The sequence below is a fragment of the Mesoplodon mirus genome, assembly GCF_964341445.2.
Source record: "Mesoplodon mirus genome assembly, chromosome: 12".
NCBI classification, from domain to species: Eukaryota; Metazoa; Chordata; class Mammalia; order Artiodactyla; family Ziphiidae; genus Mesoplodon; species Mesoplodon mirus.
Window position 1 is genome coordinate 22,975,725 of NC_138988.1, and position 25,494 is coordinate 23,001,218.

The following is a 25,494-nucleotide window of genomic DNA, read 5'->3' on the forward strand; positions in this document are numbered from 1 at the left end:
TTCTTCATATTTTTGGCTGCTGTCACATGACCCAGGCTTGACAAACCACAGCATTGCACTCGAACCTACAAGAGGCTTTAAGATGTATATTCAAGAACTTTTATCAGAATGATTAAAATTATTAGAAAGGGGGGGGTCATCTTTCATCCATTGGACTTGAAGCTGAGCAGATGTCAGCCTGGAGTAGTTGGCTGCTAAAGCAAACAGTGTTGGCTTGCTCATAGCCCTGAAGCTCTCACCATTTCCTTGTTCATAGACCCATAGTTCCTTGTTCATAGAAGCCAGTGGCTTCTGGCTGAAAGCCACTATGTCTTTCTCCCTCAGGGCTTTTTCTGGCCATTGCAGCCAGTCCACTCAGCTGACGTGTTTATAGGATAGGCTTCAAGTGCCAGAGAGTTCATGTTCCCAGAGCAGCTTTCTACCAGTGACTGATGGGAGTTGGTAGATCAAAACCCCATCTCCCTCTCCCCTTGGTTGACAAATCTCTGAAGTGTGGACTTGAATTATCAGTGTCGAGCCATTATTTGTTATTTACCTTCATATGGATATATACATGTGTGTACACATATGTATACATATATGTATATGTGTTTGTATGAATACATGTATACATGAATGGATATACATAAAATATTCATACAAATCCATGTACAGATCATAATATTTTCATATTATTCATAATATTTTTATATTGTTTTATGTTGTTATATATCTCTGACTTAGGTGATAAGGACTGGCTCAGTCCTAGAACATTCTTCTAATGTGTTCAATAAAATCACCCAATATTTATATAATTCCAGAGCTAATATTCAGCCAGTGTTTACCAGTACAGTCATATCATTTCTATAACCAGCACTAATTTTATGGGTGTCCATTCTGATTGACCACTGTACATCCCATAATCTCTTACAGGTGGAATCAACATCATGGTTGTCTGCTCACACCCACCATCAAAACCATGTCCTCATCTCCCTGTGGCCCAGAATCTAATCCCACCTTCTCAGAGAACATTCCTGCTTCCCCCAGCCAAGGCTCAGGATAATCAAAGTTGAGAGGAGGATGCTCGTTTCCTAGAAAGGAAAGGTAAAGAATGGAACTCTTGACTTCTTATCCTGAAGGCAGGATAAGTTTTTAGAGATATTTGCATTTCCAAGATCTCTTATCTCTCCTCAATTCCAAACAGAGAGCCTTGGTCTCTCTTTGCCTTTGGATTTTGGCAGCACTAAATTCATTGACTTCATTTATGAAGGTCAAGGAACAAGGAGATGGACCTCAGAAAGGAATGGGTGCATAGCAGTGTGTCTCTTGACAGAGAAGTAGAAGGATGGTCAACTTCATGGATCAACAATTGGAATAGAGCGGGTCAGTGTCAGCAGACCCTGCCCCTGTTTTCTATCAGATAAATCTCCCAGAACTCAAGTCACACACAGTAGTTTCCCTCAGCTGGAGGAATAAAAGTTTGAGTACCTTAATCTGATTTAGGAAAATATATTTTTAATTTAAAATATTTGTTTTTCAAATAGTTAGGATATAAGTAGGGAAAATAGGAAATGGGTATTTCTTACCCACTTGAAAATTGGGATCAAAGAACCATACCTTCAATGGCCATATAGAACAGGCTCATGAAAAGCAGAGACTATCTGCAGTGAGAACATGTTCCCTAGACCAAGGACTTGTTCATGAGAAATCCTAATGGGACCATGTGTGGGAAGGGTTACCTTGTATTTCCTGTATGAACAGGCTAGGTAAACTGTTTCAGGGCTCCATGGGATGCCAAGGTCAAGGTCTGCTGGTTCAAGATGATGTACAGCTTTCAAGGGCATGCACAGCTTTCCATAATCTGGGATTGAGTGCTTTTTGTTGTGTTTGCAGATGCCTCAACCAGTATTCTAATTTATTTGAGAGATTTTTGCACCTTATGAATAATGCCCCAAGGCTTTAAAAGAGAAAGACATGAGCACTTTGATGCAAAGATTTATGGGTCTCAGTGCAAAACATTCCAGTGGGGAGATTTTAAAAATTAATTTGTTTGTCTTCGAGGCAGCACAAACATGGAGTATTTGAGGCATTTAAGAATTTTAAATACGAGGGAGTATGCTGAATGGGGAAGCTGTTCATTTGAAATAGTGTATCAGAGTTTAGGACAGGTGGGGAAACTCAACTTTTCTTTTCAATGAAGAAACTGCTGCAAAAGTGAGTTTTGCTTGGCCCACACAGGAGCACTCAGAAACCAAAGCAGCAGCCTTCAGCTCTGCTAAAGAGCTCTGAATATGCAATATTGCAGTCACTTCCGCACATTCAGTGCAAGCCACCATATGTGTTTGTAAACAACTAAAAGACCCAGCTAATCTTGAGCAATACACAAATGAGCCATCTTTGAGAATGCCAGTCGCCTGCTAATAACTTTCTAAAATTGCTCTCCAGCCCTAATTGAAACCATAAATCCTCATCACATTCAAAGCCCAACCACTGTATACCATTAACTCAGTACAGTTCTTAATCTTCTACTTGTGGGGCACTTTCATGCTGTATCCTTCCTCTTGTAGCAGTCACATTTATTATTACAGTTCAAACACCTTGCAGTATTCCTGCTGGAGAGCCATGTAACATCTGTGTAAGCATGTCAATATGAGGGCCTGCTTAATAGGAACACCTGCCCCATTCCCACTGGAGCAAGGTCAAAAAATGTCAGGGAAATATATTTTCGCTCATTTCATCCTACATGCCTGTAGATAACACAGATTGAAAGAATATTTAAATTCTGTTTTGTTAAGACAGGCTACTTCTATTATATAGTGGAGCAGGTAGGAGGTTATGGTTGCCTCTAGACAATTTGCCAGACAAGACAAATGGCTTTGCAGACCATCTGACAGCTTTATTCTTGTGGCTCTGGCAGAAAAATAGGCAAAAACGATTGCAGAGGCGGCTGAGTGGAATACAACACAACAGTTCAGAAAAATATTAACTGGTTGTAAAATGAGTGGGAGGATGTAGTAAAGGAACTGGCATTTCAGTTATATAAAATCACTTATTACAACATTTTTATAGACAAACCATGCTCCTTTTCTGTGCAGTATCTTTGGGTCTGTTGCCCGGAATAGATGGTAAAGAATCCTTCCACGAGGCACGGAATGTTTATGTGGAAGGAGAGAGAAGGAGCAGCTATGACTCATTTTATGGCTGAATTATGCTTCTGATTCCAAGGAAGACCCTCTGGCAGTTTAGGTCTGGTTTTATCGTAGGTGCTTTTACAGATCTTTTCTGGCCCCATTTATTTGCCTGCACGACATCTCCTGGGCCTTCTAATGGACACTTGTAATTAATGTGGAATGCTCTCATACCTGTTTCGACACAAGTCCTTCTGGGGCCTTGAAAAGCTGAGACAACAATGAATACGGCAAGTTTTCTGTTCCTTGAAGCAGAGGAGACAGACTCAATAAAGTATTTTCTGAGATGACAGCCCACCTTGTAGAGTCATCCTCAGTTCATCCCTTTTAACCAGCCTCACTCATTAAACATAGTAGAGAAATCGGCCTCCTAACTCTCTTGTGGGAAGTAATAAGGACTTGGACATTCCCTAACAAAGCTCTTCTTTGGCATAAAAACTGAAGAACACAGACCATGCACCCTTGGCAACAGTACATCTTATAGTTGTAAGAAGTGTTAAATGCGTTTGTTCAAAGAGAAAAATCAGTAATGAAATACTTGGGAAAACACCAAGTGATACAGAGTTAAGTAGCTTTTCATCCTGCAGTACTTCCCAGGGCTTCTAATATCCTAACATGCATCTCAGATCTTCAAGAAAGGAATACCTGCATCTCTGATATTTATTTTACCACAGGACTCTTTATTTTATGGAAACTTGCATGTGGCCAGTGTTCCTTAGAATACTCTAAGAAATAATGCCCTTCTTTATCCAGAACTCTTTTACACAAGGAGAAATGACATTTCTTTAAGTGTCAGGCAGATTTAAATATTTGCCTTTCCAAAATCTTTTAGAGTTCCCCATTGTCCCCATTAATCATAGAGTAATGATCAATGCCTTTATTTATTTATTTGCATTCAAAATCACAAATGACCTCATCTCATATTTTCTCCCTTTATGACCCATTACATAGCTTTCCTTGACCCTCACATGCTAGTCAAATTTGTTCCTTGCTCTTCTGTATATACACTTCGTATCTCTCACCTCTATATTCTTGAACACAATACTTCCTCTTTGTGGAACAAGCTGTTCTTACTTCTACCTATTTGGGACCTAGACATTTTTCCAGAATCATGCCAAATGCCACCTTCCATGAATCCTTCAGTTTTGCAGTTGGAACTCAGTCTTTCCTGCTTTAGTGTTTCTACTGTATTTGGTGTGGACCTCTGCTATAGCTTACATCAGCCTTCCAGTGTTCTGGTTGTTTGCTGATTTCTATGAGTTCTTCTGCTTGTATATGAGTTCCCTGAGGGCAGGGACTATGTCTTGTTCATCTTTGGGCACAGAGCCTGTTACACTGTCAAAACAGAATCTAGGTCAAGCTAAATTGAGATATATAACCCCTGGATCCCATTTTTACTTGGCTTTCTCTCTTCAGCTTTCCTTCAGTGTCTTTGAAATGACCAGGCCATAGGATGATGGCAGGTTCCACCTTAGAGCTGGCCTAAGGCCACCCTCCCAGGTCTGAGTATACTGTGCTTTGCTCCAATGTTACACTGTCTGTTTCATAACTCCACGGTTGACAGGGTTCTTCTGGCTGGGAGACAAGTTTCTTGGGGCCTTTCTGCAGAATTTACCTGCAGAATTGCTCTAGACTTACCCCCATAAGGCTGAGCCTGCAGCTTTGGGGCAGGCAGTTGAACTTACAGGAAGTCTAATGTACCCTCTGTCTCAGGTCTAGCAACCACACATGTGCACAGATGTGTCCCTGATGAAGATGCTGTCACCAAGTTCTTCCTTCACTCAGGCTTTGAAGTCCCTTCCCAGAGTCCTCATAATGGCACTCTTTTCAGATTGTTTTGTTCCCTGAGGCGTCTTCACTGAGTACTAACTTAGCTCTATGCTCTGCACATTGCAAGACACTGTCCAGCCTCACGTTTAGTTTCTTTGCCCAGTTTCAGCTCTGCAAACCCCAGCCTAGGTCAGAGGCCGGCACCTTCCCACTTTATCAGAATACACCTGCAGTCATGTTGCATAGTTCCAAGAAGCAATATAGTACAGATTTAAGAGTAAATGTGAGCTCTGGATTCAACGTGGCTGGGTTCATACCCTGGTTTCAACACTAAATATCTGTGACTTGGGGCAAATTAACCTTTGTGACCTCAGTTTACTTAGCTATAAAATAAGATGATAGTGGTTCCTATTGCATGGGCATTTTTTGAGAATTAAAGGAAATGACACATGTGAAGCACCTGGCACAATCCCTGGCATGTCGTAAGTGCCCCCAAAAGGTAGGTTTTGTTACTGTTTTAGAATCCAATGGAAAGAATAACTTAAAGCCTGGGGAGGCCCTGGGCAACATGTTTAATAGCCCCACTGTGCTCACCTGTAAGGTGGGTGTGTTCGTCATCTACTGATGTAAAACAGGGTATCACAAACTTAGTGGCTTCAAACTACACACATTTGTCATCTCATAGTTTCTCTGGTTCGAGAGTCCAGGCACAGCTTAGCTGGATCTTCTTCCAGGCTGCAGTCAAGATGTCGGCCCCAGCTGCACTCTCACCTGGAGGCTCCATGGGGCGAGTTCACTCCCAGGTGCCCTCAGGCTGTTGGTGGAACTCATTTCCCATGGCTGTGGGACTTGGGGCATTTACTTTTCTTCAAAACCACTTTCTTCAAAGTAAAGAGAGACCGAGAGACTCCAACAAGATTGCACTGCAGTGTGATCAGCACATCCCATCCCCTTTGCCATGTAACATTGGTTAGAAGCCAGTCAGAGGTCCCCCCCATCCTTGAGGGGAAGGGATCACACAAATGTATAAATATGGCGGCCATCTTACTGCCTGTCCTCCACAAGGGGGATGATAGCAATAGAAATGGTCTCATGGGTTTTTGTGAGGCTTTGACAAATTAACACACGTAAAGTGCCTGGTACTTAGTAAGTGTTCAGTAAGGGTTTTCTGTTTCTACTCAGGCCTGTGAGTGGAAGGGGAAGCTGGGTTGGAATGAATGAATGAATGACCAGTGGGGCTAAATGCAGTATTTATAACTGGGTAGATTGCTCCCAAGCAAGCTCTTTGCACAGCTGATTTCCCCAGTGGTTTCAGATCAGCAGCTGTGAGCTCTGCTGTGGGTGGTGGTGAATGTCAACTGTAGGTGGGTATTATGCCTTAGTCATGTGTAACTGATTTAAAGCCCACTGTGTTTTCAGGCAAGTGTCTGTAATTGACATTTTTGCTAATTGTGAGAATGACTTGTTTGCCATCTTCCCTCACAACTCTAAGTTGAGTCAGAAACTGAGGAGTGGGATTGAATGAATTGGCTTCCTCCTGTGTAAGGTACTGAGGTATCGGTTTGGTGCCACAGGTTGGCTTGTAGGCAAAGTTCAGACAATCATAGAGCTAGGAATCAGCTCAGAAATACTGTGGCCAAGTACAGGCTCCCTGGCCCACAGACAAAGTGTACAAAGAATGAATTTCCTCATTTCAACTTGAGGCCTTTTCTGTGCCAGGCTTTGTGCTAGATGCTCAGGGAACAAAGGGAAAGAAACGTAGACAAAAATCATGCTTGTGGAATTTTTACCGTATGGCCCCCAAATTCTTTGACATGCCTTCCACTGAGGGGGAGGGGCAATTTGTATCTCCTCTCCTTGATCTGGGCTCTGTGACTGTTGACAAGTAGCCTACAGCAGAAATGATGCTCTACCAGTTTCTAGTCTCAGACCTTGAGAAATTTGCAGCCTTCACTCCTTATCTCTTGGGATGTTTCCTCTTGAAACCCAGTCACCATGCCACCATGGAGAGGTCCGGTGCAGACAAAATGATAGCCAGCGTCACCTGCCAGCCATGTGAGTGAGCCAGCTCAGAAGTGTATCCTCCAGCACCAGTAGAGCTGACGCCACGTGGAACAGGGGTGAGCTGTCCCCATCAGCTCTTACCCAAATTATCGCTGTTGTTTTGAGTCACCAGATTTTGGGGTGGCTTGTTATACAGCAACAAATCGCTGGGACAATGCCCTTACAATGTCTGCGAGAGGAGACAGACACTAACCAAAGACTAAAGCTGGCAACTTATATCTATATGATGAGATTATTGCTCTGCAGGATAAGAACACCTGTGAGAGCATCAAACTAGGAGCCTCTGACTTAGGTTCTGCAACCAGGGAGGGTTTCCCTGAAGTGATGCTTGAGCTGAGATTGAAAGAAGCTAATTAAATGAAGGTGGGGCAAGAAAGAGCTATGCCAGGGCCTCATGGTGTGCAAGAGCATGAGATATTTGAAGAAGGGAGGAGGTCAGTGTGTATTGAGGGGAGATATGGGGTTGGGGGGAGTGATGCAAGGAGCTGCAGACAGGGTAGGCAGCATCCAGGTGTTGGAGTGCGCCTGTCCCCACACCGGGCAATGCTCTGAGTTCTCACGGGAGAATAGGATGAGACTGTGGGACTCTCAGGCATGTGTCGGATGAGTGAGGGAGAAAGTGGGGAAACTCGACAGGGGATTTGGTGTAACCTTCCCATCTTACCTACAGATGCAACCCACAGTGAGTGACTGCACTTCTGGCACGGGGTGGGGGTCTTGATTCAGTAAGGAATTAATTGTTTCCTGGCAAAAGAAAGGCTGGAAGACTTTTTCTTAAGAGTTCTAACTCCTTTTCCAGACTGCTTTTCTCAGCTGACCTAATTCAGTAGCAGTGTCTACAGGAGTTTTTAATAGATCCACCGGGGCTGGTGTTTCACAGACTGCTCTCTATTTTTACATCTTTACAGGAAAGACATTATTCCTTACAGCTAAGCATACTTGCTGGAAGTTTGGCCTGCTTTCTCTCCTCTTGCCTCTGTGTAGACGAGAAAACATAGAGCAGAGGCCTTGACGTGTACTTCATCCATGTGTGTGAGGATAGTTGCTTCCACTCTGTTCTACCCTCCATCTTTTCTAATTGTCCCTTATCTTTCAGGCAGCATCTCCTGCCTTATCCCTCAGATTCACCCCTTCCTTCCTTCCCACACCCACAGCATGTCCACATCCCTTCAAACCTCAGTTTCAGCTTCAGGTAAACGTCAAGTATTTTTTGTGAACCAGACACTAGGCACTGGGGATTCAGGAGTGAAGACTAATGTCATCTGCCCAGAGCAGTGGTTCTCAACCCTAGCAGCATGTTAGAATCACTGGAGGGGTGGAGGAGGTAGGAGGTGGGAAGCATTAAAATATGTCAGTGCCTTGGACCTATGCCCAGAGAGTCTGATTTTATTGGTTCTTCACTATTGGAGGGGGAGTTTACAAATAAGGCAGAGGAGTAAGCTAGAAAGATCCACGTAGTAATCAATCCGACTCAGAGACATTGGTATGAACTTATGTTTGGTTTAGTAGAAAGATAGTTTCATCCAGATAGACAGACAGATAGATGCATATATATTCACATATGTATCCTTGCTGTGTCAGCTCAGAGGACCTAGAAGCAATGATACCCCAGTAGCAACGAGTACACCTAGACCCAGATCTTGGTGTTTAATACCATTCTCCAGTAAAAGGAACCAGAAATCCTTAGAGAAATGGCTGATTTTAGGGCTGGGGCAGGAAATATACAAGATGAGCCTGGAGCATCTTGTACTGACAGAAAGTATGGAAGTACACAAAAATAAAACACCCTAAAACCCCACAATGATGAGGGTATGTCAAAGCGGCACTGAAAGAGCTCCCAGGGGCCAAAGCTAAGACAGTTTGAGCAAGAAAAGAAATAAAGTGGTACTGGATGACAACCCACAGTATAAAGTAAATATTCATAATTCCATACTGGCATACGTAAATGACAGAATAAAATAAATGGGGAGAAGAGATTAATGAGAGAACTCTCCCATGCAGAAGAATTCCAAATAATTTATGGTCGTACTCTCCCCTCAACAAGGTGGAGCATACCTCCCTATTCCTTAAGTACAGACTGTGCATAGTGACTTCTTTCCAAAGAGTATTTGCAATGTGGACAGGGAGGAAAAGAGTAACTTTACAGTGAAGAAACCTGACAAGTAATACCTCAGCCAGCCAGGTGATCAAGGTTAACATCAATAATAATAAGTCTTACTGAGTATATACTGTTGACATGATATGATGCAAATGGCACTTTACCTCTGTGATCTTCTTCCTAAAAACCATAACTTCAGACTAATCATGAGGAAAAATCAGACAAATACCAATTGAGTGACCGTTTATAAGATACCTTACCAGTACTCCTTGAAACTGTCACTGTCATAAAAAAAAGGGAAGCCTGTCTGACAAACTGTCTCAACCAAGAGGAGCCTAAGGAGACATGACATACCATGTAAAGTGACATCCTTCTTTAAGTAACACGTTTCTCTAATAAAATTGAGAAGGATTTAGTTGAAGCAAAAAAGAAGTCTATTGAAATCAATTATGATTAAATGATCTCTAAGAAGACCACTGTTAATGTTTTGATAGTCTTTATTTTCCACCATAAAACTGGGATCATGCATCACCTACAATTTTGAAACCTATTATTCATGAATGGTCTGTTATGAACTTTTTCCCATTCCATAAATAATCTTCTTAAAGCATAAAATGAGAACTGGATGGTGTTTAATTGCTAAATTTGCTCAAGAATATAGGGAAGGAGGGGAAAAGGCAGGATAAAGGGTAGGGAAGAATAGGAGCAGTTGTAGGTGGTAGCGGTGGCTATAGCATCGGATATCAGGGGTGGTGGACTTGGTGGTGTGGTAGGAGTTTGGCAGGCAGAGGGAAAACTAGTTCTTCTGGCTCCTCCACTTCTCTGCAGACAAAAGGGCCTAGAGAGATCATTTCAATGTTTCTCCTTTTCCACTGCAAATCAGGAGGAAGGCTATTTACCAGCAAGTTGAACAGCATCTACAGTGCCATGTTATTTCTTTGTCTCATTAGATAGATATTCCAAGGCTCAGAAATTAATTGGGAGGTATTGAATAGCTCGGTTATGTCTTTGTAGAACTCCAGCTTTTTCATTTCAAAGCCACTTTCTGGCCCATTTGCAAAATGGTAGAGTGTTTCTAGGGAAGAACTAATGGAGAGAATGCTGATTTCCCCGCCTCTCCTCAATGTATATTAAAGCACAGGGTGATGGGCAAGATATGGCAGTGGACCCCATGTTGCAAATCTTCCATCAGTTTCTACCCTCCCTCCCCCAAAATCAAGTTCCACAGTCCCCAGGCATACTCTTTCTCCACAGAACAAATTTTACTTGAGATATACTAAGTAATCTTGTGTAGGTTTGTAGTTAGGGCAATGCTTATATTTCTTCCTTAACTAATTATCTGGAAGCAGAAAAAGAAAGGCTTTACAAAAACCAGTTGCTGGGGCCCAAATTCTGCGATATCCCTTTTGGACATTTGGAAGGAAAATTGAAGGGAAAACTTTATGTGAGTGGGTTGCTGTGAGTGGAGACTTATTTTTGGCTGGCATAACAAGGACATTTAGAAAACAACGAGTGTTTACATGTGGAGTGAGCGAGGCAGTCACGAAAGTGTGGGACCAGTGTGGATCTGGAGTTTCGAATAGCATGTGGGTGACTGCTGACATTTGAGAACTTTTATCTGGGGTGGATTACAGATGTAGCAATTATACATGTAGGCATTTTAATTGGCATTTAGTAATGCCAAGTCAACAACTGATTCAATTTGGTGAAAAAAATAATCCATGAGTTGATCCGTCCTTTTGAGAAAGATACCATAGGATCCTGTTGAGAAGTATTTCTGGGTGTTAGGGAATGTATGTGACCACTGGAAACCAACCTTTTTGAAATGCTAGAACTTCAAAATTATGTTGTTTTTTGCTGTAGAGAAAATTCAGAATCCAATGAGTCCATCTTAAATTCCATCCCAGGAAGGTTAGTTAGAAAAATAATTTAAGCCTTTTCTTAAAAGTTATTTTAACTCTTGAGAGATTGAAGAAAGAGGAATCAGAAGGTTTAGATTCAAATCGTCACTTTGATACTACCTTGCTATGAAACAACAGCAAAATACAGAATCGCAGACAACTGTCTGTCAGTGTGGTAAGTGCTGGTGACGTAGGAACAGAAATTTGGTGTTCAAATCCTTGCTCCCCCACTCCTTAGCTACGTGACCACGAGCAAGTCAGAGAACTTTTCTGAACTTCAATTTTCTCTTCTATAAAGTGAGAATACTGACAGTAAGTACAAGCCTTAACAACCTCTACCATTTTGTCATAAAGCCAGATGTAGATAATGTAGTTACAGTATGAAATGCTGGCACTGACCCCAAACTGGTGTTACTTTGTGGTTCTAGTTCTGATCCACGAAGATTTGAGAACTCAGAAATGCATCATTTAATAATGAGTTGCTTTTTGTTGTTGTTGTTATTCACAAGAAGCCAAACTAACTCTGTCCCTAGGGTAAAAGGAAAAACTTTGTCTGTAGGCATTGTCCCATGTTGGAGGAGGTCACACTGAGGACGTGACCACCAGTTGACCCGTGAACTGGCCCCGGGCAGACTGAGGCTCCTCACGCCCTCCTCTATCCTTGGAATGTCTCTTCTCCCTGTTTCTCCCACAGTGGGGAATGTTCCAAGGGCATAGCCTTGAGAGAGTAAGGTGGTGTTGAAACCATCTGGACTGAGCATGTGACTGAATCTAGTTAAGATTTCTATATATCCTTTTAAGATTTGGTGGGTGGGTACAGAGTTCGACTTCTCTTGTGCTCACTCAAGACAAGCCTCACAAGTAAGTTCCCTTGCTTGTTAAAACCTGCCACCTACCCACCTGGAGTGGTCTGCCTCTTTCTTTGGTCTCTCCTTGCCCTCTGTGTGTGTGTGGGGTGTGGGCAGTCTGCCAACCAACACCCCACCAGAGCATCAAGGAGGTGTTCAGAAAGATAAAGAGTTTCCAGTGAAGGCTTAACTAAGGCCGGGCACTCTGTTTAAGTAGGAGAGGTCATTTGTGGCTACATAGGAAGGTCTTGAATTCCAAGGTAGTGCAGTGAATAATGCCTAGGCCTGTATTCTGGTTGGCCTAAGGGCTAGGGAGGGGGAATCTTCCCTGTAACACTGTCCATGAGTAACCCTGAGGTCCTTACCAAGAAGGCAGCATCCACTGGGCCAGACCCCACAGCCCTGACATGCGGAGAAGGCCAAGGGTTCCCACAACCAGGGCTCCCAGGACACGGGTTCTAGGACTCCCCGGCCCCATTTTGGATTGCCACTTAAATCTTTTTAATTTATACACTCTTGCCTTATATTTCCCACCACTAAAGTATAAGCTCTTTGAAGACAGGCATGTGACTTGTTCATTAGCAAGAAAGCATGTGGCAAATGAGGATAAAATATTTGATTTGGAGTTGGAAAAACAAGGTGCAAATCTCATCTCCAAACAATGAATTTCTCCAAACTCATTAGCTGTATGACTTTAGCAGGAAGCTCTTAAACCCCCCTGAGCCTTATTTTCTGCTTCTGGATAATGGGAATTATTGTAGTCTCCAACAGGATAATTCAGTTTTGTTCAAATCTACTTAGTATTTGCACTAGACGCTGTGACTTGATGCTTTATATGTATTCACTCCCGAAGACTCAGTGAGGTGCAGTATTATTCCATTCTGCAGGTACAATCATTTGCCATTTTACAGAAACACTGGAAAACCCTGGGGCTCAGCCCTTGGTAGTTCTCAGCCCTTTTGTCTTCTGCCCTTATGGCTTTAAACACCATCCGGATGCTAAGGACTTCCAACTTCATATATCAAGCCCAAACCACTCCCCTGAACCTGGGACCCACTGCCCACTCAGTATCTAATAGGCATCTGAACATGGCCTAAGGTGAGCCCCTGATATTCCCCCTAAAAGTTCTCTTTTCCAGTTATACCTTCTCAGTAAGTAACTCTGTTCTTTCAGCTGCTCAGGCCAAAACCCTTGGAGTCATCCTTGAATCTTGAGTCTGACCTCCCACGTTCAATCCATCAAAAACTCCTGTCAGCCCTACCTCTAGACCCCTCTTGTCTGGGCTTCTACCACCAGCCCCTAGACCAAGCCACCATCATCTCTTATCTGGATTTATTGCAAGAACCTCCTGACTGGTCTCCCTGCTTCTGACCTTGACCCATGATGGTCTATTCTCCACACGTCATCGAGGGGGATGCTGCTGGAAGGTGATTAGAAGACGTACCCCCCGCACTCTGCACCCTCTGATGGCTGCCCATCTCATCAGAGTAAACTCCGAGTCCTCACGTGACATGAGGACCGACATGACTGCTGCCTCCCCGTGGCCCCTCGGGCTCCATGTCCTACCAGCCTTGAACCTCCTTGGCCCTTCGCCAGCCTTCTTGCAGCCTCACGGTTTCTCTAACACACCGGGCACATTTCCTCCTCAGAACTTTGTGCTCACGGCTCCCCCTGCCTGAGGTTCTCTGCTCCCAGGTAACTGCGTGGCTCCTTCCCTCACTTCCTTCAGGCTCATCTCACGCTTTCTTGGCGAGGCCTGTCCTGGCCCCGCTTTCTAGAACACCAGCCCTAAAGCACCCTACTCCACTTGCAACCCCCTTCCCTGATTGACCTTTCTCCTAACAGGCGTCATTGCCTAGAATATTACCTATTTCCTTTGTTTATAGTCTGTCTCTCCCTCTAGGATGAGAACTCCACAAGAATAAATGTGTCCCCAGTGTCCAGAACTGTCCATGACCCTTAGTAGGTGTCCAATACATATTTTTGGAATCAGTGAATAAGGAAACCAAACCTCATGGAGATCAAGAAATTGTCCACACTCAAAAAGGTCTACACAGGCAGTCTGAGGCTTAAGTTCTCTCAGAGATGGGGAAAGGCAGGATTCAGGCCCTTCTGGTTTTGGTCCACTCATTTCTGAAAGCCCCTGAAGTGCTATTTTTGCCCAAAAAAGTGTTTTTAGAACTCTCAGCAAGGGTGCCCCTGTGAGAAAGACCCGCTGGGGTGCTTGGCACATAGCAAGCTGACACTGCTAACTCCTGGAGTTCCAAATTCATAGCCCTTGACATGGCCTGTCAGCTTCCACTGCCTTCAATTCTAAATTTGTATGATCTTAGCATAATTAGCCCAGTTTTTGTCATTCCATAACTGCTAAGTATGCAGTGGCTGTGGTGTGTTATGGCTCCTCGTGGATGCAGATGACATATCATGAAATATTTATTAAAAAAACAAGTGCAGGCTTTCTTAATTATTACCACTGACTGCTTTCCCCTCCAAGTCCAGGAGAGGTGAGTCTGTGTTCGGCAGAAGTGCTTGAATATGATAATTTCCTTTTGATCTTTCATTTTCCTCCTATGCATTGGGGTGCATTTTATGGCTTCTTTGAAGAGCTCCACTCAGCTTCACTGGCTGCTTGTTTATTTTCCCCAATCTGCATTGCCTTTTGTTTTATCGTTTACATTTCTTAGGCTGTTTCAGATGAGTAAATACTGCCCCAGCTGCTCTAGCTTAAACTATTATTGCTCCTTAACTCTCTGTGCTAGAATTAGCTGGAAAATACGCACTAGGATTGTTTCCTGCTTTTGTATATTAATATTTTAAAAAATCAATTTTTTCTCTGGAATCCCTGAAGCTTATTCTTCGGAGTGGAGAGAGAGATCTTTGGACACAAGTCCGTGACTTCAGGTCATTGTTACAGAGGACCCCTTTATCACTTAAAGGAATTGCTAGTTCTTGGGTGGGCAAGTCAAGTTAGAAAGTGAATGTGTTCAGCTTTTCATAGCCCCCCTGGAGCTTGTAGGAGGAGAATAGAGCCATTGAAGCAACCTGGTTTACCTCTTCTTTTCATCCTGGGCCCAGACATCCCTTCTATCTCATCCCTGTTTCTTTCCTTGTTTTTCTCTTGTTCCACAGCTCCCTTCTCAAGTGAATATGAGAAACTCATTTAATGAATTTTCATGTGTGACACAGCCCAGGGTGCCCCACCTCCACAAAATGGCACCACAGGATGGAAAGCCTGTTCCGCATGAGAATCATAAGCACATTACTAGACAGCCACATTAAAGCATCCCTCAAGTTTCCTTTGCCCTTTCTCCACTGTCGTAAGCCTGCCTCCTTTTTGGAGGAGCCAAGGAAATTGGAATGGATAGAAACTTTGGCATGAAGATCTCAAAATATTCATTTATACTCACCTAATGAGGGAAATAAAAGCTAGCCCATTTCATAGATGGAAAAGCTGAAGAATGGAAAAGCCAAGATCTAAAAATTCAAGTGGAAACTGAGGGTAACTAGAGGGGGTATTTAATACATACCAAAGAATACATGTAATGCAGAAAGACATAAAATACAATAGCAAAATGACTAGACCAGTCATTTATAAGTCAACTTATACCATTGAATTCACCTGTAGATAGCCCCAGAGCTAACTACTATCCTCAGTTTTGTGTTTATTATTCCTCTGCTTTTTACCAAATAGTATTAGTACCTTTGTATATATTTCTAAGCGGTATATTATTTCATTTTTATTTTCAAGTCCTATAAATGGTAACATTTTGTAAGTAGTTCTGTGACTTAACTTTTTTCACTAACATAACACAACCCCGTCATAACCAATACATGTTGTCCAAAATAATTCAAGCACATAAAATGCAGGGTCACATTCCTTGCAGATTAATGAAATGATAAGTGCAAACCTGAAAAGCTCATCGGCTAGAGTTCTGGAAGTCCAGACTCACAGTTCAGATCCACCCTGGTCCTGCCTGCTCCTGGTGACATACCTGCTCCTTTTCAGTATCAGTGGGGACAATTCTGCAGTCTTCATCACCACTGGGAAGAGAACCAGTTGGTCAGCACTGGACTGTTTTTAGGTCACTGAGATTTGTGTTTTGGGCTGCTGATTTTAACTATCCTCATCAGTAAAGCCTCTTTCCATTCAAAATGCCTTTTTTCAGATTTTTGCCTTCTCTGTCTCTTGATCAGCCTCACTAGGGATTTGTTGACTTTATTAGTCTTCTCAAAGAACTGACTTTGGCTTAACAAATGATCTTTATTTAAACGTTCTGTTTTTATTTCATTTAAAAAATCCTCCTACTTTCCTTAAATCCATGTGGTTGTTGTTTTCTAAATCCTTTAACTAGTTGCTTGGTTCATTAATTTTCAGCCTCTTCTTTTATTATGTAAGCATCTAGATCTACACATTTTCTTGAAGTACTAGTTTTGGTCCATTTTGCAAGTCTTGATTTGTGGTTATATCAGTCAGGATAGTCTAGATATGTTGCAGTAATAAAGAGCTCCTAACAATAAAGGTTGTTTTTAACAAGTTCCCAGTTTATGCTGATGATGCTGGTTCGTGGACCACACTTTAAGTAGCACTGATTTAAATTCAGTCTTTTCTCCTTACTAAATGGAAACTTAAGCTAGTAATAACTATGAAATAAACTATGTATCTTATGCTGTGAAATAGATACGTATCCTCTATTTTTAAAAAATTTTATTGGAGTATAGTTGATTTACAGTGTTGTATTAGTTTCAGGTGTACAGCAAAGTGAATCAGTTATACGTATAGTATCCTCTATTCTTATTCCTTTTTAATTGTCTCTTCAGACATTCTCTTGGGGCTTCTCTTGACGGTGTCGTTTCTTCTTTCCAGGTAGGAAGATTAAGAGACAGAAAGAGATTTCTCCCCAAGGCAGTAGCAGGTATTTGGACCTGGACACTGGCCTCACATGGCCTTATTCAGAGGTCTGGACCACACATAAAGGCAATTCAGAGAGCTCAGGGGTATGCCATTCTAGTATGCCCTCATCACTTTCCCTGACCTACTTCCCACTTCCCACCTTGAAAGGCCACAACAAATTGAAATTCTATTGCATAGGCTAAATCTCACAATAGCTACCATGCCTCCATCCCACTTAAATGGGTGTCCTTCCACAGAAGTCAACACTGGGGTATCTTATAATCCTACTTCAACCACTGATTGGATCTGAGGTGGGCACCTGCCTCAAAGGCAGCCCAGTTGAAAGTGCCATGCAACGAGAATAATGAGGATTAAATGGACTACTCAGATTCTCATCCCCTGAGGCCAGATGTATTGTAGTTCTTGTTCTTCCCATGACACCAGTTTATAAGGCTTTTTGTGTTCACAGGGTTGAAATCTCTATTGCAGCAGTAGAGTTAAGAGGAAAACTAATGTTTTCCAAACCTATGCTCAAAGGGACATAATGTTTGATTGTTCAAAAGGCAGAGGCATCCAAGGATAAGAAGTAGGAGAGGTCTGCCCCTGGGAAGAGATGAGTATTCTTAAATTGCCTGCAGGGTGATCATAAAGAAGCAAAAATGTGGATTTTGTTATTGTTTTCACAGTGTTTGTGGACAAGGCACCCTCTCACTACCTGTCTTGGGACTGTACTCACACCGGCCACGTTGGTACGCCATTGTCAGGCTTCTCGGGGTTGGTGGTGGGGTCAATGAGCAAGAGCTGGGCTCCTCTTCCTTGGGATCATAAGGGAAGGACCATCCTCTCCCACACAGCTCACAGGAGGCAGACCTATAATAAAGGCGGCCTGTGTGTGTCTACAGAGTGAACACTCTATGCTGTGGCCTTGGGAGCTGAAATCCAAAAGGGAGTGGATGCCATGAGCCTCTCTGAATGAATTATAGGAGTTTAGTCAAGGAACATCCTAGCTGCCACCCACAATGCATATGCACATCAGAGACTCTTTCCCAAGTTTACTGGACTTCCATAGATTCCAGGGCACTTATTCATCCATTTCTCCAAAAAGATTAAGATTTTCTACCATTATGGTGGTGGGGCATGGGGGAAAGTGATACTAGATTTTATTTTACTTAGAAAAAGTAAGGAATTTGATGTTTCTTGTGTCTGTGTGTCAAGAGGCAAAGTCTCATCTACTAAGCTGTTTTGCTTATTTCCATATTTATTTTTATAATAACCCCCATGGCTTGAGGAAAGCTGAGTGATCCTTTATTCCTTGAAGCTACGAGGGGCCAAACTGACTCAGAAACATATTTCAAAATGTCTCCCTCAAACAGCTGTTTGCTGTTTCATGTCAAAGGGGGAATTACCCAATTTCACATGGAAGTTAGTGCCTCGGAAAATGAATTACCAGCTCCAATGCTTTCTTTCTAATGGTGTCTGGCAGGCTCCCTTTCCTGTGAGACATTCTGGGCAATACAGAGTGTGAACCTGAGCCAATGAAAGGACAGGTGGGTTCTCAGGAGAAAGGAGGAAAATAGGGAAAGCGAAAATTATATTTCCACAAACATAAGAGTATCTTTTTCTTTCCTTCCTGCTGAGCAAATGGCTTATTTGGAATATCATGCATTTCTCCGTAACCTGTCAGAATCTTCTGGACAGCAAGCCACATACCTCCTGCAGTGAGACTTACATCTCCTGATAGTTGCCAGCCTAACCTGTGTCCCCGAAAATAGCATCAATGCCTCCTTGGACTTGAAGTCATCATCAGGTGACTGCAGGGCTCCCAGAATTCTTTAACAGTAGGCTTCCAGAAGCTCCTGTTTGCCTATACTTGGTAGATGGATTTTTCTTCCAAAACAGGAGGGAAGTCACAGAGTGTGGATGTTATGATCCCTGATTAAGAGTCCATTCAGGGCTCTAGTGAGAAAGATCTCAATTCTCACTTTGATAATCAAATGCTCTTCCTCATCCAGAGAATTAAGGTTTGGCCATAGCAACTGTATCAATTCAGGCAGTCTCTTAAATAAGGCAGAGAAGTAGTCTATTTTCTGAGTTCACTCATCTTCTTAGGGCATCTTTCTCTGTTCCCAGTCCCCCCTGTTTTCTTGGAGCAAAAAAAGAACCCACTCCCTCCATGCTGGCCTTAACTTTTTTTGACACTTTTCCTTCTCTGAAAGCTACATTGAAATTAGCCTAGATTGACTTACTCAATGCTGGGACAAATTTAAGATTAGGCATTAATGACTGCCTTATTTATTTATCGCTACTTAAAATCAACCCAAAATTTAGTGACTTCATTAACAGTGTTGATATATTCTCTCTGCCAGTTTCTGTTGGTCAGATTTCAGTAAATGTATCAGATGGATAGTTCTCATTAGAGTCTTTCATGTAATTTCAGTCCCATGCTGGCTGGGGCTACAATCATCTGAAGTCTTGACTGGAGCTGAAACGTCCACTTCCAAGATGACTCATTCACATGTCTGGCAGTTTGGTGCTGGCTATTGGTTGGGGGCTTCAGTTCCTCTCCACAGGGTTGCTTGAGTATCCTCAATGCATGGCAGCTGGCTTCCCCAATATGAGTGATCCAAGAGAAAGGTGGAAGCTGTAATGCCTTTTATGTTCTAGCCTTGGAAGCCACTGCCCCTTCCACTGTATTCTGCTGGTTGAGGCACTTACAAAAGTCTGCCCAGGTTCTAGGGGAGAGAACACCAACGCTACCTCCTGATGGAGGAGTGTCCAAGACACATTGTAAGAAGAGCATACAGGATGAGATATATATTATTGCAGCCATTTGGGGAAAATATAATCTACCATAATGGATGATAAAAATTTAATAAGCATCCTAAGGGTAACAGCTGGAAATAATAGTTTATTACATTTCTGAGTGTACAAAGCTTTACCACAAAAGCCTGAATATATAATGTTAGAAAGTAGGGTTGTCTCTTGCAATGTAGTTAGACCAGCGACCAGAAACTGTCTATGAGAGATTCAGAAATGAGTGAGATTTAGGAGCTGATTTGGGAGATCACACCAGTGTGAAAAAGAAGGCAAAATATTAGCATTTACAACTTGAGAATGTTCCACTCTTCTTTCCTCCCCACAGTTGCTTAAAATAAAAGTTCTGAGATAGATTTTGCCTAGGGAAGCTCTGACTTCATAAGACAGGCTCTTTGGGCTTTGGGGGATGCAGACCTGGGAGAATGGGGCTGGCACAGTGGGGTGGGAGTAGAGAGTGAAATAGGAGGAAGGAAGGGAAAGATAAAGGATTTAGGCCTACAGTCACGAGCTGATCTACTTAACCAAAGGGAGTGAGAAGAAGAAAAGGGCACTTTGTTCTGGGATAAAGGAGCAGTTGGGACTGTACTTTGGAGGTTATTACAGGACAGTTGTTGGCTGTGTGGGTGGAAGAGGAATGAGAATTTCGTGTGTTTGGACTGTGCATTTGCTCTTCTTTAATATTCTTGATAGATTTGAGCAAAGAATGGGATTCTTTTTAAATTAGTTTTGCCCACTGAATCGTGCTTTTAAAATGGGATTCATCCCAAAGACTGAACCACTTGGGTGTCAGGGTTAAAGAACCAAGAAATTAAATGTGGGGTTAAAAGTAAGGTCTCTGAAGTCACACAGATCTGGGTGTATATCTTGGCTTATAGAGTACTAGCTGTGGGGCTTGGGACAAATAATCCACCTTCTTTGGACCTCAGTTTTATCCCCAGTCAAGTGAGGTTATGTGTTTCTAAGTCTTTTCTATTAAAATGCTAAGTCTCCTCTAGCATTTTAAATACTAGACCTGATGCAGCCCCAAATCATATGACTTCTTATAGCTTGGCATCCAGGCAAAATCAGGGCTTTGAAAAATAGTCCCCGAAATGGATTAATAAGAGAAGTCGCCTAAAATAGAGGTTCTCCAGCAAATCCAGGGCACAGGACTCTTCACTCAAGGCAATTAAAGATTTTCAGCCTTCCTGTGGAAACTGGGACATTCCACCTGGCTCCTTGGCTTCTATCTGACGTTATCATTCACATCAGGAAGAAAAATAAGTTGTAAAAGAAGCAAGTAGAATTTCTTAAACAAAACAAAACAAAACAAAACCCAAACTCTTATATGTCCTGATTAGGTTTTAACTATTTTTCAAAGATATGTAAAGTGAAAGCAAAGGTGGAAACTGAGGCAACGTTTTGTTTGGTAAAATATTCAGGGTTTTTTTTTTCATATTTCTTAAGGCTTAGTTAAATGGCATTTTCTCCCCTTTGCTATAAAAAGAAGGAGTTGCAATGTGATTCATACACAATTTGAATTTATTTTTGAAATTATTTTTAAAGAGTCTACTTTTTTCCCTATCATTTTTCCTAACCTGTAGGGTTATGCTTGAATCTAGAGTCTTAGGTTGCTGACGGTAGTAATGATAGTAATTGAATATGAAAAACCTGCAATATTCTGAAGCCCTCTTAAATCCTCGAATTATTTATTTCTTCCCTCTCTTCTTTTTCCTTCTCTTTCTCTAGGCATCATTTTTATCATTTTTATAACCATCATCTCTGCCATTTTTTGAGCCTGTCGTAAGGCTTAGAACTTTTCATATATTCTCTATTTTTTTTTACATCTTTATTAGAGTATAATTGCTTTACAATGGTGTGTTAGTTTCTGCTTTATAACAAAGTAAATCAGTTGTACATATACATATGTTCCCATCTCTCTTCTCTCTTGCATCTCCCTCGCTCCCACCCTCCCTATCCCACCCCTCTAGGTGGTCACAAAGCACTGGGCTGATCTCCCTGTGCTATCCCTCTGAGTCTCATTATTAGCTCCAGTTTAGAGGTAGGAAAATATAAACCCAGCATGATTAATTAACCTGTCCAAGATCCCACAGCCTGCAAAATGGTAGAAATAAGATTTGTAATTCCAAAATTATGATTTCCCTCATAACATGCAAATACTTCGTTTATTTTTCAGTTCAATCACTAGCACTAGTACTTGACATTTTTCTCCCCCAAAATACCAAGTAACACTTTTCAAGAGTTATTGTATAAAAATAACAAGTAGTGATCACAGTTGCCTAATTACTTTTTTTAAAAAAAGAAATAGACTTTATTCTTTAGAGACATTTTGCGTTTATAGAAAATTGAGCAGCATATACAGAGAATTCCCGTATACCTCCCCTACCCAGTTTACCTATTATTAACATTTTGCATTCCTGTGCTGCATTTATTACAATTGATGAACTAATATTAACCCATTATTATTAACTAGAAACCACAGTTTGCACTAGTGTTCCATGTTGTACCATTCTATACATTTTGACAAATACATTGCCATGTATCCACCATTACAGTATCATACAGAATAATTTCACTGAGGTGATATTTTTATTGTCTCTATAGTTTTTTGTCTTTTCCAAATGTCACATACCTGGAATCAAACAGTATGTAGCCTTTTCGGACTAGTTTCTTTCACCTAGAATATGCATTTAAGGTTTCTCTATGTCTTTTCGTGACTTGATAGTTCATTTCTTTTTACTGCTGACTAATATTCCTCTGTATGGATATACCATAGTGTGTTTATCCATTCACCTACTGAAGGACATGTTGGTTGCTTCTGGGTTCTGACAATGATAAATAAAGCTGCTATAAATATTCATATACAGATTTTTGTGTGGACATGTTTTCAACTCATTTGGATGAATACCTTGGAGTGTGATTGCTAGATCATATGGTAAAACTATATGTAGTTTTATAAGAAACTGCCAAACTATTTTCCAGAGTAATTGTACTATTTTGAGTTTCCACCAGCAATGAATGAGACTTCCTACTGTTCCACATTCTTGCCAGCATTTGGTGTTGTCAATTTTTGTTTTTTTAACTTTTAGCCATTCTAATAGGTACGTAGAGGTATTTAAATTTTGTTTTAATTTGTAATTCCCTAATGATGTATGATAGTAAACATCTTTTCACATACTATTTGCCATTCATATATCTTCTTTGGTGAGATGTATGTTCAGACCTTTTGTTCATTTAAAATTGGGTCATTTGTTTTCTTATTGTTGAGTTTTATGAGTTCTTTGTATACTGGAGCTACAAGTCCTTTTTCAGATATGTGTTTTACAAATATTTTCTCCATCTATGCCTTTTCTTTTTATTCCTTTAAGCCTTATACTTTCTAAGAGAGTCCTTCCAAAACATTGCAAGTTTGAAATGTCCAGGTTCTACAGTTTTAACAAATGTTGCCAGTTGAAGCAAACAAAACAAAACATTAAACCCTTAAATAAAGAAAGTAAATGGTTTCCAGTATTTGTATCCACTTAAACTGATATTGAGTTTCCAAACATGTGTGCACCTTCACCATGGTACTCACTCCATTATCACCAGAGCATTTATCATGTGGAACCATATGGTGGTCTTACAAATAAATGAGAAGTTTGACCCTGCTAATAAATGTAGTCATTGGGATTTGTTCCTTATTCTCTGTAGCCAAATGTGATGTGTTCCCATACTTTGATAGTACTTCACAAAAGTTATCTCATGTAATCTTCACAACTATACAAAGAGAGAGGTGCTATTATTCCCATTTTACAGTTAAGAAAACTGAGGTACAGCCAGTAGGTAGAAAAACTAGGATTCAAACCCAAGCCTGTTAGACTCATAAGGTTAACTTTAGGCTCCACTGCCTCTGTTCATGTTCTGCTTTCATGTTGCCTGGGTTTCTTAAGCCCTTTGATTCTAGCAAAATGTGTTGCTCTCTCCTGTATGGAAAAAAAAAAGCAAACATATCCAGAGTCAGGCAACTTAACTGAGGTTAGGTAAGCTCCTTTTTCAGTCCTACAAAAGTTATCAAAAGATTGCTTTTAAAGGATGCTGTTTACAGACTGATTTGACTCTCAATAATTTATAAATCTATTAATATCTCTTTTTTTCTATTTTATTCTCAGAGGAAGCAGCCAAGTTTTCTCTCAGTGTGTGTTTTAGTGTGAGGATATGGAGAATAGCTTGTTAATGGGTTTTCCATTATTGCTTGAGACTTTGCACCCTGAGAATGGGGAGGGGCTTGGGCACGAAGAGGAATATGAGCCCACCCTGGGCCTTTTTTCATCTTTCTTCTGCAATATCCATTTAGCAAAAGATCCTAAAAATAAAATAAAATAAAATAAAAGATCCTCTGAAGTGCAGACTTTCCTTCCCCGCACAGTCTGGCTTCAGAATCTTGTCCCTTTATGCCTGTAACTGACTTAGCCTCCTAACTCTAGGTGTCTCCTGGAAGCCATCTTTCATGCTACGGCTTATATTCATGGACTGTATAGAGAACCCTTGCCGGGTACTGAATAGAAAGAGATTAATATAGGGATCTAGTGTTAGTAAACTGTATTGTGGGGATCCTTTCACATCATCAGGCTGTAAATATATGACAGTTTTATTTGTCAACTACATCTTAATAAAAAAGCTGAGAAAAAGGTAGAGGAATCTAGTTGCAGAGGTGTTGGAAGAGCTGAGAGTAAGCAGGGAAAGGTGAGCCAACCCAGAGTTTAACAAGTGCAAGAAGGCACTACTACAGCTAGAACTGAAGCGACTAGGAGAGGAGATGCCGTTATCAGAGTCCAGGAGTCAGGGACGCCTGGAGGGAGCTGCGACCTTGGAGGAGGAACTGGACAGGGGGACTCTGTGGCTGGGACTGTCAGTTGAAAGCAGGAATTCTGGAGAATTCAATATGAACAGGGGCTAAAGCAGGGGTTTCCCAGAGGGAACGAGGAGCACAGAGGGAACAGGTATCCAGCAGAAACTGGGAACACAGAGGAGGTGCAGCCGCTGAGGAGATGCCAAGTAAAGCAGAGAAAGGGGGAGAAATATCCTGGCTGCTCCTTTCTTCCTGCCCTCCAGTCTTTCAACATCTCCTCCCATTGGGTGAACCTAGCCAGATACCAGTTGCAAAGGGCCCTGGGAATTGTAGTTTTCAGGGTTACACTTCCTGAGTTGCAGAGCAGAACAGAGAAAGTATACAAATGGATCTGAGAGCAGCCAGGCAAATGATCAGTATAGACACTAAAGGTAAATGACATCTGTAATAATCACAATTATTATAGCTTACAAACAGAGGGGCCACGAAGTCTGGAAACAAAAAAACATATACAACACATGGTTTATTGATATTACCTTATAGTACCTATGTTCAATGACATTGAATTATATGTTCAAAGTTTTGACCCTCATTAGTAGTTCATAGTTCAATGCAGTATGAAAATTGCCACATTACTGGTCATGAATGCCTTTCCACCAAACCCTACACAGGAATCTGAGATCCGTTATCTCTCTTGACTTGTGCCTCTGATTTTCATTGCATACACCTGAATTTTAAGTGCATCCCAAATGAACTATGTTCAATCTGTTTTTAGAACAATCATCTATGTTTCCATCTGCCTCATATACATTAACTTATTTAATTAGCTACTGTTGAGTATTAAACTCCATCTCCAGTTTATTCCAGAGAAAAAATCTGAGCTAAGCTGCAGCAAAGTAAACTTTTTCCATTGTCACATGCCCAATTCATGACGAGCAACTGAGGGCATAGTGGTCAGTATGAGTTGAAGAAATAAATTGGGTGTAAACTCTGTTGTGTGCCACAATTCATTTCGAAATGGTAGATTGCAGTGTAGAAATCTAGAAATACTGTCCATTTGGCACTTAGAGAATCTAACAGGAGAAGGAGTCCCAGAGAATTGAAGATGTG

At 41.5% G+C, this 25,494-nt stretch overlaps 1 long non-coding RNA gene across 1 annotated transcript in view; it reads left to right on the forward strand.

The window, feature by feature from the left end:
* Positions 1-922: 922 nt before the first annotated feature.
* The window catches only part of LOC309813883, a 37,075-nt gene continuing 12,503 nt past the window's right edge, over positions 923-25,494 (forward strand). The window contains exon 1 of the long non-coding RNA XR_014295555.1: positions 923-1,083. This is a non-coding gene — a long non-coding RNA (uncharacterized lncRNA). The remainder of the gene's footprint in view (positions 1,084-25,494) is intronic.